At 43.9% G+C, this 12214-nt stretch overlaps 1 protein-coding gene across 1 annotated transcript in view; it reads left to right on the top strand.

Annotated features, from left to right (window-relative positions):
* Positions 1-2398: 2398 nt before the first annotated feature.
* Positions 2399-12214, top strand: part of SRRM3 (serine/arginine repetitive matrix 3) — a 108948-nt gene continuing 99132 nt past the window's right edge. Inside the window, exon 1 of the mRNA XM_074264129.1 lies at positions 2399-2659. The gene's annotated coding sequence lies outside the window, so the exon portion shown is untranslated. The remainder of the gene's footprint in view (positions 2660-12214) is intronic.

The following is a 12214-nucleotide window of genomic DNA, read 5'->3' on the forward strand; positions in this document are numbered from 1 at the left end:
AATATGCACAGAATGTATGCAATATAGTGCAAGACGTTTTGGGGAGTGTGGGTACGAGTACTTGTGGGACTGAACCAAGGCTTCATGTAGAAGGTTAACACTTGCTCTGAATTTTGAAGGAAACCAGGGTCCTGTAACAATAGCTAGGATTTATATAGTGCTTTAAGGTTTGCTAAACATACACAAATAAATCCTTAAAACTGTGAAAGAGATGCCATTATCATCCTTATTTCACAGATGAAGAAACTGAGATTGAGGGAGAGTAAATGAATTGCCCAGGGTCACACATTCTCCTTGCCCTCATCCTCCTGGGTTAGCCATGGTTCAAATAGATCTGATTTCCTGTTCAGAAGCATCAAGTGATAATGTCATCCAGGAATTTCTCCAGACCTGCAGGATCCTGTTTTCAGCCTCTTGGGGGAATGAATTCCAGGAGTACATTCTCCACCACATAAAAGGAAGATGGCCTTTATTTGTCCTAAAATAACCTCTTTCAAACCTCATATAGGTCCCCCTAGTGTCATTCTTTGGGATTGGAAGATATAATTACAACTGTAGAGTAGGAATCAGAAAGCATCCTTTTTGTGACTTCTCTGGCACCAGTCCATAGTTTTGCACATGGTTTATAATAAATGTTTGTTGAATAAATGAGTGAATATTTGCCCAAAATAGATATTTCATGTGTTCATAGACATATGAACCATATGCCAATCCTTAACTTTGTGTAGGGCATTGACAAAAAGGAGGAAGAAAAAGAACTAGTCTCTTTCATCAGGAACTCCTGGATTTATAAGGAAGAAATATTCCCCATTCTCAGGGAGTCATGGGGGGGGGAGGAGTGAGGAGAGATGCAGCTCCTGTCTTCAAGGAGCCCCTGATCTGATGAGGAAAATGACCTTTATCCTCCTCTTGTCTGATGAGAGGGAAAAGGATCTGAATGTCTAAAAATGGGAGAGCCAAGATAACCACACACATGAAATTGAAAAAGACTTCTTCATTTTATAGACAAGGAAACCGAGACCCAGAGAAGGGAAATCATATATGTAAGATCTCATAGGTAGATATTACAGTTAGGATTCAAATCCAGTTCCTCTGACTGCAGATTCAGTGATCTTGCCTCTACAACAAGTTCAAATGATTAGATGGCACACCCAGTACCTACTACTGGGTGCTGATGGGATTGGTGAATAAAGGAATGTTCAGAGGGGCAATGAATTGTTTTCCTGGAAGTATTGCCTTTTGAGTTGGGGCTGGTTTGGGAGGCGAAGAATAGACATGACATTACCAGCTTGTTCAGAAGAATTGCCCCAAAGACTAGAAGGTTAGAAGGAGTAGGTTTATAGGTTCCAAGTTGGAAGGAATTAGTTCAACCCTCTCATGTTATAGATGAGCAAACAGATGATACCTGGGGAAACGAAATTATTTGCCCAAGACCACACAGATAGTAAGCATTAACTGGCAGCTTTGACCTCAGATCTCCTGGCTTCAGAACCAAAGTTTTTCCCCACTCTACCATGTGATGTGTATATATTTTGTTAGTGGTGGTAGAGTAGGTAGAGTGGTAGAGCTCTCTACTAGAGCTGGAGCATATGAGGACTGAAGACTCATATGTGGGAAGAGGCCCTGCCGTGCAGGTTGTGGAGTTTGAGAAATAGATGTTTGCCTCATGGACAAGTTAGGTGGGTCTTAAAATCAGTCAATCAACACTTCATTGACTACCTACTCTGGTCCCAACATGTGTCTGTGGAACGGTGGCAGGGAGGCAGGTGAATATGGTAACGACTTAACCAGTAGTTTATAACGTAGCTGTAGATATCAGGCATTCACAAACAAAAAGATAAACTGTCTAAAATAAATGTTCAGTGGAAATTAAGTAAGTCCAATTCACACTGGACCTGGGGGATGAGCCAGGATTTAAATCTTTTAAAGGAGAGCGCTATCTCTGTGGACAGGAATAGCCAGGGAAAACTTCCTGAAGCAGATGGATCTTGAGCTGAGCCTTATAAACCAAGTGATTTTATAATTTGAGGTTTATTTTCTTGAAGAGAAGAAGGAAGAAAGAAAAGAAGGGAAGGAGTGAAGGGGAAATGGATGAAAGGAGGAAAAAGGGAGGGAGAGGAGGGGGAAGATTAAGGGAGGGAGAAACAAAAGAAGGAAAAGAAGGGAGGAAGGGAAGAAGAGAGGGAGGGAACTCCCTCCTATCTTGATAATCTTTCTTCCTCCCTAAACTGATGTTCTCGATGGCATTTCCTCCCTGTTTTTAGCCCTGCCTCTAGCCGTTACTAGCCAGGAAGCCTGGAGTAGTTGTTCCTCCCAGCCTAGAGGTGGCAATAGGAAGTTCCTCAACTCGCTGGGACCTGGGCCTCTCTGGCAACATCTTATGGGAGGGGGAGGAAAGAGGAGGCTGAGCTCCATGGTGATGAGCTGTCCAGCATTTCAGCAACCGGAGCCTCAGAGAGAGCTGGAAGAGGAGGAGAAGGACCGCGCAGAACTGGGCGGGGGGGAAAAGAGGCAGGAAAAAAAGGGGACAAGGCACTGGGCGGGGAGACAGGTCTGCATGGCTGAGGGAGGCAGGTGAAGAAGAGGAGAAAGAAGAGAAGGGAGATCCAGGCATCAGCCCTCCAAGCCCTGGAGAGAGGGTGGGGAAGCCCGCAGGAAGGTAAGGAGCCAAGGGCTGGGGAGGGCCAGAGGGGAATGGGGGACGTCGGGAAACATCTCCTAGTAGCCCAGGAAAGAAGGAAGGACGGTTCGTGTCTGAGGCTGGCCTGGACTGGGCTAGAGAATAGTGTTTCTTTCTTGCTGAGCATCTTTCATCTTCTTCTGCAGGGCAGGGTATTTACTCTGGAGCCAGAGAGGAGAAGGAGGAGGAGGAGGAGGAGGAGGAAGAGGAGGAGGAGGAGGAGGAGGAGGAGGAGGAGGAGGAGGAGGAGGAGGAGGAGGAGGAGGAGGAGGAGGAGGAGGAGGAGGAGGAGGAGGAGGAGGTGGTAGTGGTGGTAGAGGGGGAAGGATTATTGGTCTGGGCAGTGTTGTGAGTGTCTATGTGTTTGTATAGGGTGGGGGTGAAGAGACTCTCTCTCCCTATGGACAAGAGGCAGCTGGGTTTGTCTGCTCCGAAGCCAGCGTGGGCTAGAAAATTTCCAGTGTGTATGTTTGTTTAGTGGAGAAGTGAGTGAGTGTGTATGTATCAGTCTCCAAGACCCTGCCTAAGGACATAGGTGAATCTCTTGTGGCTTAAATCAATTGAGAAGGGACATAGAGGGGGCAGCAGGAATGAAAACACTTGAAAAGTTCCCTGGGTAGCTCGTACCCTGCCTTCCAGAAGTACCCCCAAGACTCTCTGTTTCTGTTCTTCTCCGTCCGTTCCTATCTGTGTCTATGTCTCTGTCTGTCTGTCTCTCTCTCTTACACACACACACACACACACACACACACACACACACAAATACACAAATAAAGGACACTCAGTCCTTCCTTTAAGGTAAGAAAAAAACTTACCAGGAGGTAGTGAGTTTTCATGAAGGAACATTTAGTGGATACCTATGCCTCTGACGGATTCAGGAAGAAACTGAGGGTTCCTGGCCCACATGGTTGGACCACTGCATCTGGTTGACCATGGTGACTGGCTCTGGAGAGTAACAACAGTGCAGGGGATGCTGAGTGGACAGTCTGAGGGACAGACAAAAGCTGCTTCCCTGCTAGTTTTAGTAATGTTTCCCATCCCCTAATGAAAGCAAGAGAGAATAGGTTTTGATACAGTAGCTCCTCTTCTAAGATCTCCCCACTGCCCTTCTTTACTCATAAGAGCTGGGAATGGAATTATATACCCTCTCATATACCATCTCCAGGCAGAAGAAGTGGGGGATTTGGAAGGGATGAATATGTCACATGCTCCCTTTAACAGAAAGGGAGGTAGAGTCACTAAGAACCCAAATATTCTATTTTCCCTGGAATCCTGCTGCCAAGAGGAAGGCTGCATAGCAATTGGGAACCCCATGTTTAAGAGAAATGTGCTGATATTAGAGATTGAGGATGAGAAGAAAGGTAGCAGCTCAGTCAAAGACTCCCTAATCTTCTCTGAGCTCCTTTCTGGATGACTTTTTATTCTCTCTTCCCTCTATCATTGCTAGTATAGTTTCCTGGGGGACCCAAGAATGGAGAATCAGAGGCACTTAGAGGTATGAGCCACTGTCAAGTTATCCCTCCCCTCTCCAAGCTATAGACCTGATCACTCACCGATAACTTTGCACTCTCTCCTAAATATTCTTTCTCACCCAGCTGATCCTTCCCTCCACAAACCCCACCCTTTGCTTCAGCCCTTTGATCTCTTACTCCCATCATCTCAGTTCCCTGGGACTCCCTGAGTATCTCTGGGAAAGAGAAGAGGCAGAATTCTTGGTGAAAGGAGGGGATGGAAGTAGAGGAACTCCTCTCTAGGGGGCATCTTGAGGTCAAAGACCCAGAAGAGCTCCAAACTGCCTTCCCATCAGAAACTGGAGACAGACAGGCTGGCAAATGAGACTTAAGCAAGCATGTATTTTTAAAATTTCTTAACCTTGTTTTTTGTTCAGGATCCTATTAATGGGTGAGGCATGTGGTTGAGACAAGAAGAAGAGGGTGTTTTTCTTGAAGAGCAACTGCGTGGGATGGGGTTGGATTTTTAGCAAAAAAAAAAGTGTTGAACAAGAGGTTGACAGTGGTGGAATGAGCTTAAAAGAGTATTTGAGGATGCTTCTCCTTTTCTCCTTTTCTCCTTTGAGTAGATAAATACTAAACTACCTGACATGGTTTAGATATCTTCCCCTGGGAGCAGAGAAATGAGCTCTGTAATTTCTCAAGGTCCCTTCTGTCCCTGAAACTGAATGATGTCCATTTTACAGATGGAGACAGTTAGATAAATTGAGAGTGGGAGGATAGAGTGGGATAGAGGAATGGATGACTTCTCCAAGGTCATTGGCAGTACTGGGGGGAAAACTGAAAATTGAACCATGTTGGAACACTTTCCCTACAGCCAGCTGGGCATTGATCTAGGATTCCCCATTCCCCCACCCTACCACACATACAATTTGAATGTCAGAGGTGGGATTCTAGGTTTAGAGAACTGTGCCCCCTGCCTGCTCTTTCCTTTCTCTTGCCTCCCCATCTGTCAGCCTCTCAACACCCAGCTGACCTCAGCAAGGAAAGTACTGCTATTTCCCTCCTGGGGAGAGGGAATTGGCTCATTCCCTGAGCCTGGGACAGTGTTAAAAATAGTCTCCAGTATGGCTGTATCTGGATCCTTACTCTCATTCCCTTCCTACCTCCTTGCTCTTTTGTTGACTTCTGAGGCCCCCAGTGAGTATTAACAATGCCAGAGTGCTGTGGTTTTTTTCTTCTCTTCACCCCATCATAGATTGAATGTCAAAACAGTAGTAGAAAAGAGTTGGGGGCTTGGCTGCTGCTGCTTGTATGACTGTGGACAAGTCATTTCCCTTCCTCTGATCTTCAGTTTTCTCCAATATAAATTAGAAAATTCCTGATTTCACAGGGATGGGTAGTCCTTTCATCAGTATTGATCCAACCTCCTGCTGAATTCTTAAGGCTTGCCATGACCAAGATATTCCTCCCCTGGGGTCAGCTTCATTTTTAGTAAAAAAGATGATAAAAAGATTTTCCCAACTTAGCAGGATCTGCTAGATTGTATACTGCAAATACTGGCTTGAAGAACAACCCAGGGTCACCTCTCTTCATAATGAGATATCACAGGAGGACTTTAGTGGAAGAACTATAAAATGGACATAAATAATACTCACCCTGATAACTTCTCCCAGATATTGTAAAGATCATAAAATGTCAGAGCTAAAAGGTACCTTGGAGACCATTAAATCTGACCCCTTCATTTTTATAATGAAAAAAGCTGTGACCCAATGACTTGCTTGGATCAGATGAGAGAATGGATAGAAGAACATGGTGGAAAGTTGAATGGCTATGAGTTCTGCTGATTCTGCCCCCTTGTTCTTTTACAGCCACATAGCCAGAGTCATTTCTATTCAGGCTGAGGAATTTCCAACTTGATGAACCCAGTAGAGTGAGGGTAGGTGCTTTTCTTTATCGTTGAGGGGAGATACTGAGTTTTTAAGCAGAGCGGAGTTGTTAGGGATGATATTTCCCTCCAGCCAGTGGGATGAGGACCATAACTAGATTCTTCTAATCCTCAAATTCTGCCCTGTGCCATTTAATTTTAATTAGCCTCTCCTAATTCTATGGAACAAAAGATGATTGAAATTTTTCTTCCAAGTCAGCACCAGGAGGCTGTGAATATCTTAATGCACACATTCTGGACTCCCATTTTGGGGCCATGTCATACCAGTCACACCCTCAATTTGGCCCAGATTTGTAGACCCTTCTCCATACCCACTATCCCTTCCTCTGCTTTCTTCTGTCTGCCAGGACACTAGCTGGTGATGTGATCTATCTTTTCCCACTCAGTGACTCTTTAACTCAAATTCACCTTTCCACTATATTGACCAGTTTCCTAATGATGTAATAGGTGAGAAAAGTCATGGTGGGTTCCATGCTTAAAATAAAAGTGCAGTGTGTGTGTGTGTGTGTGTGTGTGTGTGTGTGTGTGTGTGTTCCACAAGAGAAACTAAATAGATGTTTATTCAGTGGAATTGAAGAGGGTCATCAGGAGAGACAGTCTGGAGACTCTTGCCTCTTCAACCTGAAGAGCCGCTTCCTAGGAAGACCTTGGGATTTCTGAAGTCCAGTATGGGGTCTCACATCAGCACTTCCAGGTATCAGTGATTACTGGGTTCAATGAATGAGTTTTGAAAGATCTCCCTGTCTCAGGTCATATCCATGCCCAAAGTAGATTATAAATCTTAAATTCAAATAATTCTGAGTCTTCTGAGATTTTCTACTTCCTGCCTCCTAAGGAAAATTTCCAGAACCACACAGAAGGGAGCCAGGGGACATGATGGTGGCAAGACTTCAGGAAACCAAGATGGCAGATTCTCTCTTCCTGTGGGGAGCAAGGGAGACATTGTTTCATACAAACTAAACTGAACTCTGAACCACATCTTTAGATGCTTGAATGACTTACTGACACCTCAGACTCAGAGAGGAGATGGTGTGATGTAAAAGTGTTAAATGACAAGCAGATCATCTGAATTCCAGTCCTGGTTCTGCTCTCTTTACTATCTGTGTGAACATCACTTTATCACTTGGGTTCTCAGTCATCTGTAAAATGATCGAGTTGAACTTTGTGGTTGTTCAGTTATTTTTGAACTTTGGGGGGATGGTACAATGGTTTGTCATTTCCTTCTCCAGCTCATTTTACAGATAAAGAAACTGAGGCAAATGGGGTTAAGTCACTTGAAGTTAAGCCTCTGAGAGGCTGGATTTGAACTCGTGTCTTCCTGCCTTTGCATGCTTTCTCAGACCATCCTGGGTGTGTAGAATGAGCATCTTCCAAAATAACCCATCTTAAAATACCTAATCTTCTTCAAGGTCTGGCTCAAGTGCTATGTCCTTCATATCCACTACAGCACTATGATATTAAAAGTACCATCATTTTTAATTTGCATTATAAATATATCATGTACCTATTTTAGCTCTGTACTAGTTTGTGAACTCTCTGAAGTCAATACCTATGTTCTTTAAAAAATTATTTTAAATATCCCAAGGCCCAACCCAGGGTTTTGCACAAAGTATGCCTTGAATAAATATATTTTGGGTGAACAAAGAAAAGCAGAATCCTCTTGAGGGAGTGGCTGGTGTGGCTCTGATTAGAGGCTAAGGATAATTGGGCTGATTTGAGCCTAGGGGCTTTGAAAATTCATGTGAGTGTTTCTTTTGAGTCCTCCATTATTCAGTGAAAAGCAATTTTAAATCCTCCCATTCCTGGAGTAGGGGACTCAGTGCCAGGGGTGAAGGTTCAGGGATGAGGACAGGGGCTGAGTGTCTGGAATGAAGAATAAGGATGGGGGATGGGAGTTCCAGTGCTCCTTGCCAGGAATGGAAACTGTTCTAGGGATGAGAGTTTAACTCTGAGGATGAGAGCTCATTGATGAGAGGTCTGATCCCAAGATGGGATCTTGGGGCAGAAAAAAGGGTTCAGTACTAGGGGGGAGTAGAGACCAGGCTGGAGACTCAGTGTCAGGGAAGTAGATTTATCTCTTTTTTTTTTTTAAGATTTTTTTCCACAGTATATATGCATGAGTAATTTTTTTATATAATATTATCCCTTGTATTCATTTTTCCAAATTATCCCCCCTTCCCTCTACTCCCTCCCCTTGATGACAGGCAATCCCATACATTTTACATGTGTTACAATATAACCCAGATACAATATATGTGTGTAAATCCCATTTTCTTGTTGCATATTAATTATTAGATTCCGAAGGTGTAAGTAACCTGGGTAGACAGACAGTAGTGCTAACAGTTTACATTCGCTTCCCAGTGTTCCTTCTCTGGGTATAGTTATTTCTGTCCATCATTGATCAACTGGAAGTGAGTTGGATCTTCTTTATGTTGAAGATAGAAGTGGATTTATTTCTAAGGAGGGGAGCCCAGGCTTAGGAATAAAGATTCAACATAGGGATGGGTGGCTCAATGGTAGAGATATGGGCTCTCTTCTAAGAGCAGAGAAGTCCTAGTATCTCTAGTTTTCATCTGTTTGGCAAAGGGAGAGGAAGAAACCAGCAAGAAAGCTTTCTTTGAAATTGTCAGTGCCTGATCCTACATTCCTGTGATGGGGGAGCCAAGAGCTCAGTGCTGGGAATGGGAGTGTCAGTGGCACGAGGGGAATTTAGAGCCCGAAAAGCTATGTCTGGATCATGGATCTACTACATTTCATCTATGTGATCTTGGGCTAGCCATTTAACTTTTTTAGATGCTCAGGTTCCTCATCTATATAATTAAGGGGAGGGTGGACTTCTAAGATTTTCAAGGTCTCTTCCAGCTGTATGATAATGGAGGTGCAGCACTAGAGATAAGGCTTAGTGTTAGGGATTGAGGCAGGACATGGACTTTGTGATGGGGATGGGTGCTCAATGTCAGGAGCAAGGGCTCAATGGCAATGATGAGGCGCTCAGTGACAAGAATGAGAGTTCTGTGTTGATAATGGGAGTTTGGTGATGGAGATGAGAAGTCATTGTTGGGAATGGGGACTCAGTGATAGAAATGAGCTAAATTCTGGGAATGGGAGAGGTCTCGGTGAGAGATGAGAACTTAACTCAGAGATAGAAATGAAGTTTCTGCCTGAAGGACAGAGGTTTGGTACCATGGAGAGCTCAGAAACAAATGGATTTTTTTTTTTTTTTTTTTTTTTTCCTAACATAGGCTTCCCAATTTGAAAAGAAAAGTGCAACAGTAAGAGGAAACCAGATTTGGAGTCAAAATACCTGGATTCAAATTGGAGTTTTAACATTGACTTACCACATGCCTTTAGACACATCTTTTCTGCTGATTGCTTGTTTTGTTTTGTTTTGTTTTCCTTCCTTCTTCTCTCTCTCTCTCTCTCTCTCTCTCTCTCTCTCTCTCTCTCTCTTCTTCCTTCCTTTTTCTTCCCTTCCTTTCTTCATTCTCTTTCCTTCCTTCCTTCCTTCCTTCCTTCCTTCCTCCTTCCTTCCTTCCTTCCTTCCTTCCTTCCTTCCTTCCTTCCTTCCTTCCTTCCTCCTCCCTCCCTCCTCCCTCCCTCCTTTCTTTCTTCCTTCCTTCCTTTCTTTCTTTCTTTCTTTCTTTCTTTCTTTCTTTCTTTCTTTCTTTCTTTCTTTCTTTCTTTCTTTCTTTCTTTCTTTCTTTCTTTCTTTCTTTCTTTCTTTCTTTCTTTCTTTCTTTCTTTCTTCTTCTTCTTTCTTCTTTCTTCCTTCCTTCCTTCCTTCCTTCCTTCCTTCCTTCCTTCCTTCCTTCCTCCTTCCTTCCTCCTTCCTTCCTTCCTTCCTTCCTTCCTTCCTTCCTTCCTTCCTTCCTTCCTTCCTTCCTTCCTTCTTACTTTCTTTCTTTCTTTTTCTTTCTTTCTTTCTTTCTTTCTTTCTTTCTTTCTTTCTCTCTCTCTCTTTCTCTCTTTCTTTTTCTCTTTCTTTCTGTTTTTCTTTCTCTCTCTTCCTTCCTTCCTTTCTTTCTTTTTTCTTTCTTTCTCTCTCCCCTCCCTCTCTCTCTGTCTCTCTCTCTGTGTCTCTCTCTCTGTCTCTCTCTCTGTGTCTCTCTGTCTGTCTCTCTCTCTTTCTCTGTCTCTCTGTCTTTCTCTCTCTTTCTTTCTTTCTTTCTTCTTTGGTAAAATGAAAGAATTGACTTAAGTGGCCTAGAGGCCTTTCCAATACTAAAAACTCTAATATTTGGAGATTGACTCCAGGCCTCAGCCAGCTGTCTTGAAAGGTAGCATTCCCTTACTAACAAAAGGTACCAAGTAAGAAAAGTATAGATGGTTTAATGTGCCCAATTCCACTAGTGGACACACAGTTCAGAGGCCATTCTACTAATCCAAGGAGCCAACCATAAGGGAGACAAATAAGACTTTTACTATTTCTCCACATACTGGAGTCAACTCTCAATTATCTACAAGGGATAGGTTAAAAGGAGTAATAAATCAAGGATAATCCCAAACATTAGAAATCCAGGTATCACTTCCACTTGGGCCAATAGGCAGATGCACAATCAGAGGAAATGGATTTCAATGTTAGCTTGGACTTTTACTATATCATCTTAGATAAGTCACTTCTGAGCTTAGTTTCTCCTTTGGGAAATGAAAGGTCTTGCACCAGTTGATCTCTAGAATCTTTTCCATCTTTAGATCTCAAGCTTCTTTAAGATGGGAGTGTAGAGAACAATAGAAAGAGCATGACCTTGAGAATCAGAAGATCCAGATTTGATTTATAAGCTCCTGGTTTTTATCTGCTTAGCAGAAGAGGAGAAGGAAGACAGAAAAACGTTCTCTTTCTAAAGTTTCCAGTTCCTGTTCCTTAACTCTTGTAATGGAGAGAGAAGAGACAGACCAGATCCCGGGATCTAATGTCCACTGATTCAAGTCTCTGTCAGTCTCTTGTTTCCCATAAAAGACACAGAGGACTGGGCCTCTTACCCTGCAATGAAGACAGTCAGTTATTATGTCATAGAATCTTAGATCATATACATGGAATTGGAATAGACACGAGGCCATCTACCTCAAATCCCTTATTCTGCAGATGAGGAAAATGAGACCCAGAGAGATTAAACAACTTGCTGATGATCATACAAGGGATTGTCAGTCAATCACCAACTACTTATTAAGTATTCTCTGTGTCAGGGATTGTGACAGAGTCAGAATTGAACACCCAGGTCCTTTGACTGCAAAGCTAGAACTTTTTCCATTGTATCATGCTGGGATCCCAACATGGGGACCAGTACGCCAGAATTCTAAGTCCAGAAATCCATCAGCTAGAATGTTGGGCACCTTGCCCCTTGATATCCCTATAGTCCCCCTTTTTCACCTATTTTGAATGGCTTTGGGAGGGGAGCCTGCACAGAGAAGAGGTGCCACTGGCAGTGTTGGTTCATATTTGGACTCTTGGTGCAGCCTTCTGGCTCCAGGGCTTCCCTGCCAGAGCCAGCCCCGGGCCTCCTTTGAGCATTGCTGATGCTCTGCAATAAGGGACCAGAGCCAGACTGGGCTTCCTCCTCTCAAGCCAAGCCTCAAGCCCAATTCTGTGTGACAGCTCACTGCAGACTCTGCTCTGCAGGCTGCCAGGGAGGAAACAGCTTTTTGGGGGGAATGCCTCAGGGGATGTCTCAGTAAGGAGACAGCAGCATGGCCAGGGGCTTTCTGAGCCTGGAGTTAGAGTTTTTCAGCCCCTTGGTACTTCCTGGCAGCAGCTCCCTCCCTCCCTCATCCCCCTTCTCCAGTGCTCAGTCTCTAGCATCACTCCAGGCAGAGACCTCCTACCCAGCACTGAGCCTGTATCTTTAACACCAAACCTTCATGCTCCAAACTCTCTCCTCTTGTGTTTTTTCCAACTCCTGACTCTGTGCTCCCCAATGAAACCCACTGAGCTTCTATCCTCACCTCTTAGCCCTCATTGCTATCAATGAACTTCCATCTGGGGAAAATGAGCCCCATCTCCAGTACTGAGCTCCCTGAGTCAACTTTTGGTACTGAAAGGGAGCCCTTAACTTGACATTGATCCCTCTTCCCCGTCCCTGAGCTCCCATTCACAGCATCAAGGCACATGCCCAGCATTGGTCCCCTATTGTTGGTACG

The sequence above is a fragment of the Sminthopsis crassicaudata genome, chromosome 4 (assembly GCF_048593235.1).
Source record: "Sminthopsis crassicaudata isolate SCR6 chromosome 4, ASM4859323v1, whole genome shotgun sequence".
In the NCBI taxonomy this organism is placed as follows: Eukaryota; Metazoa; Chordata; class Mammalia; order Dasyuromorphia; family Dasyuridae; genus Sminthopsis; species Sminthopsis crassicaudata.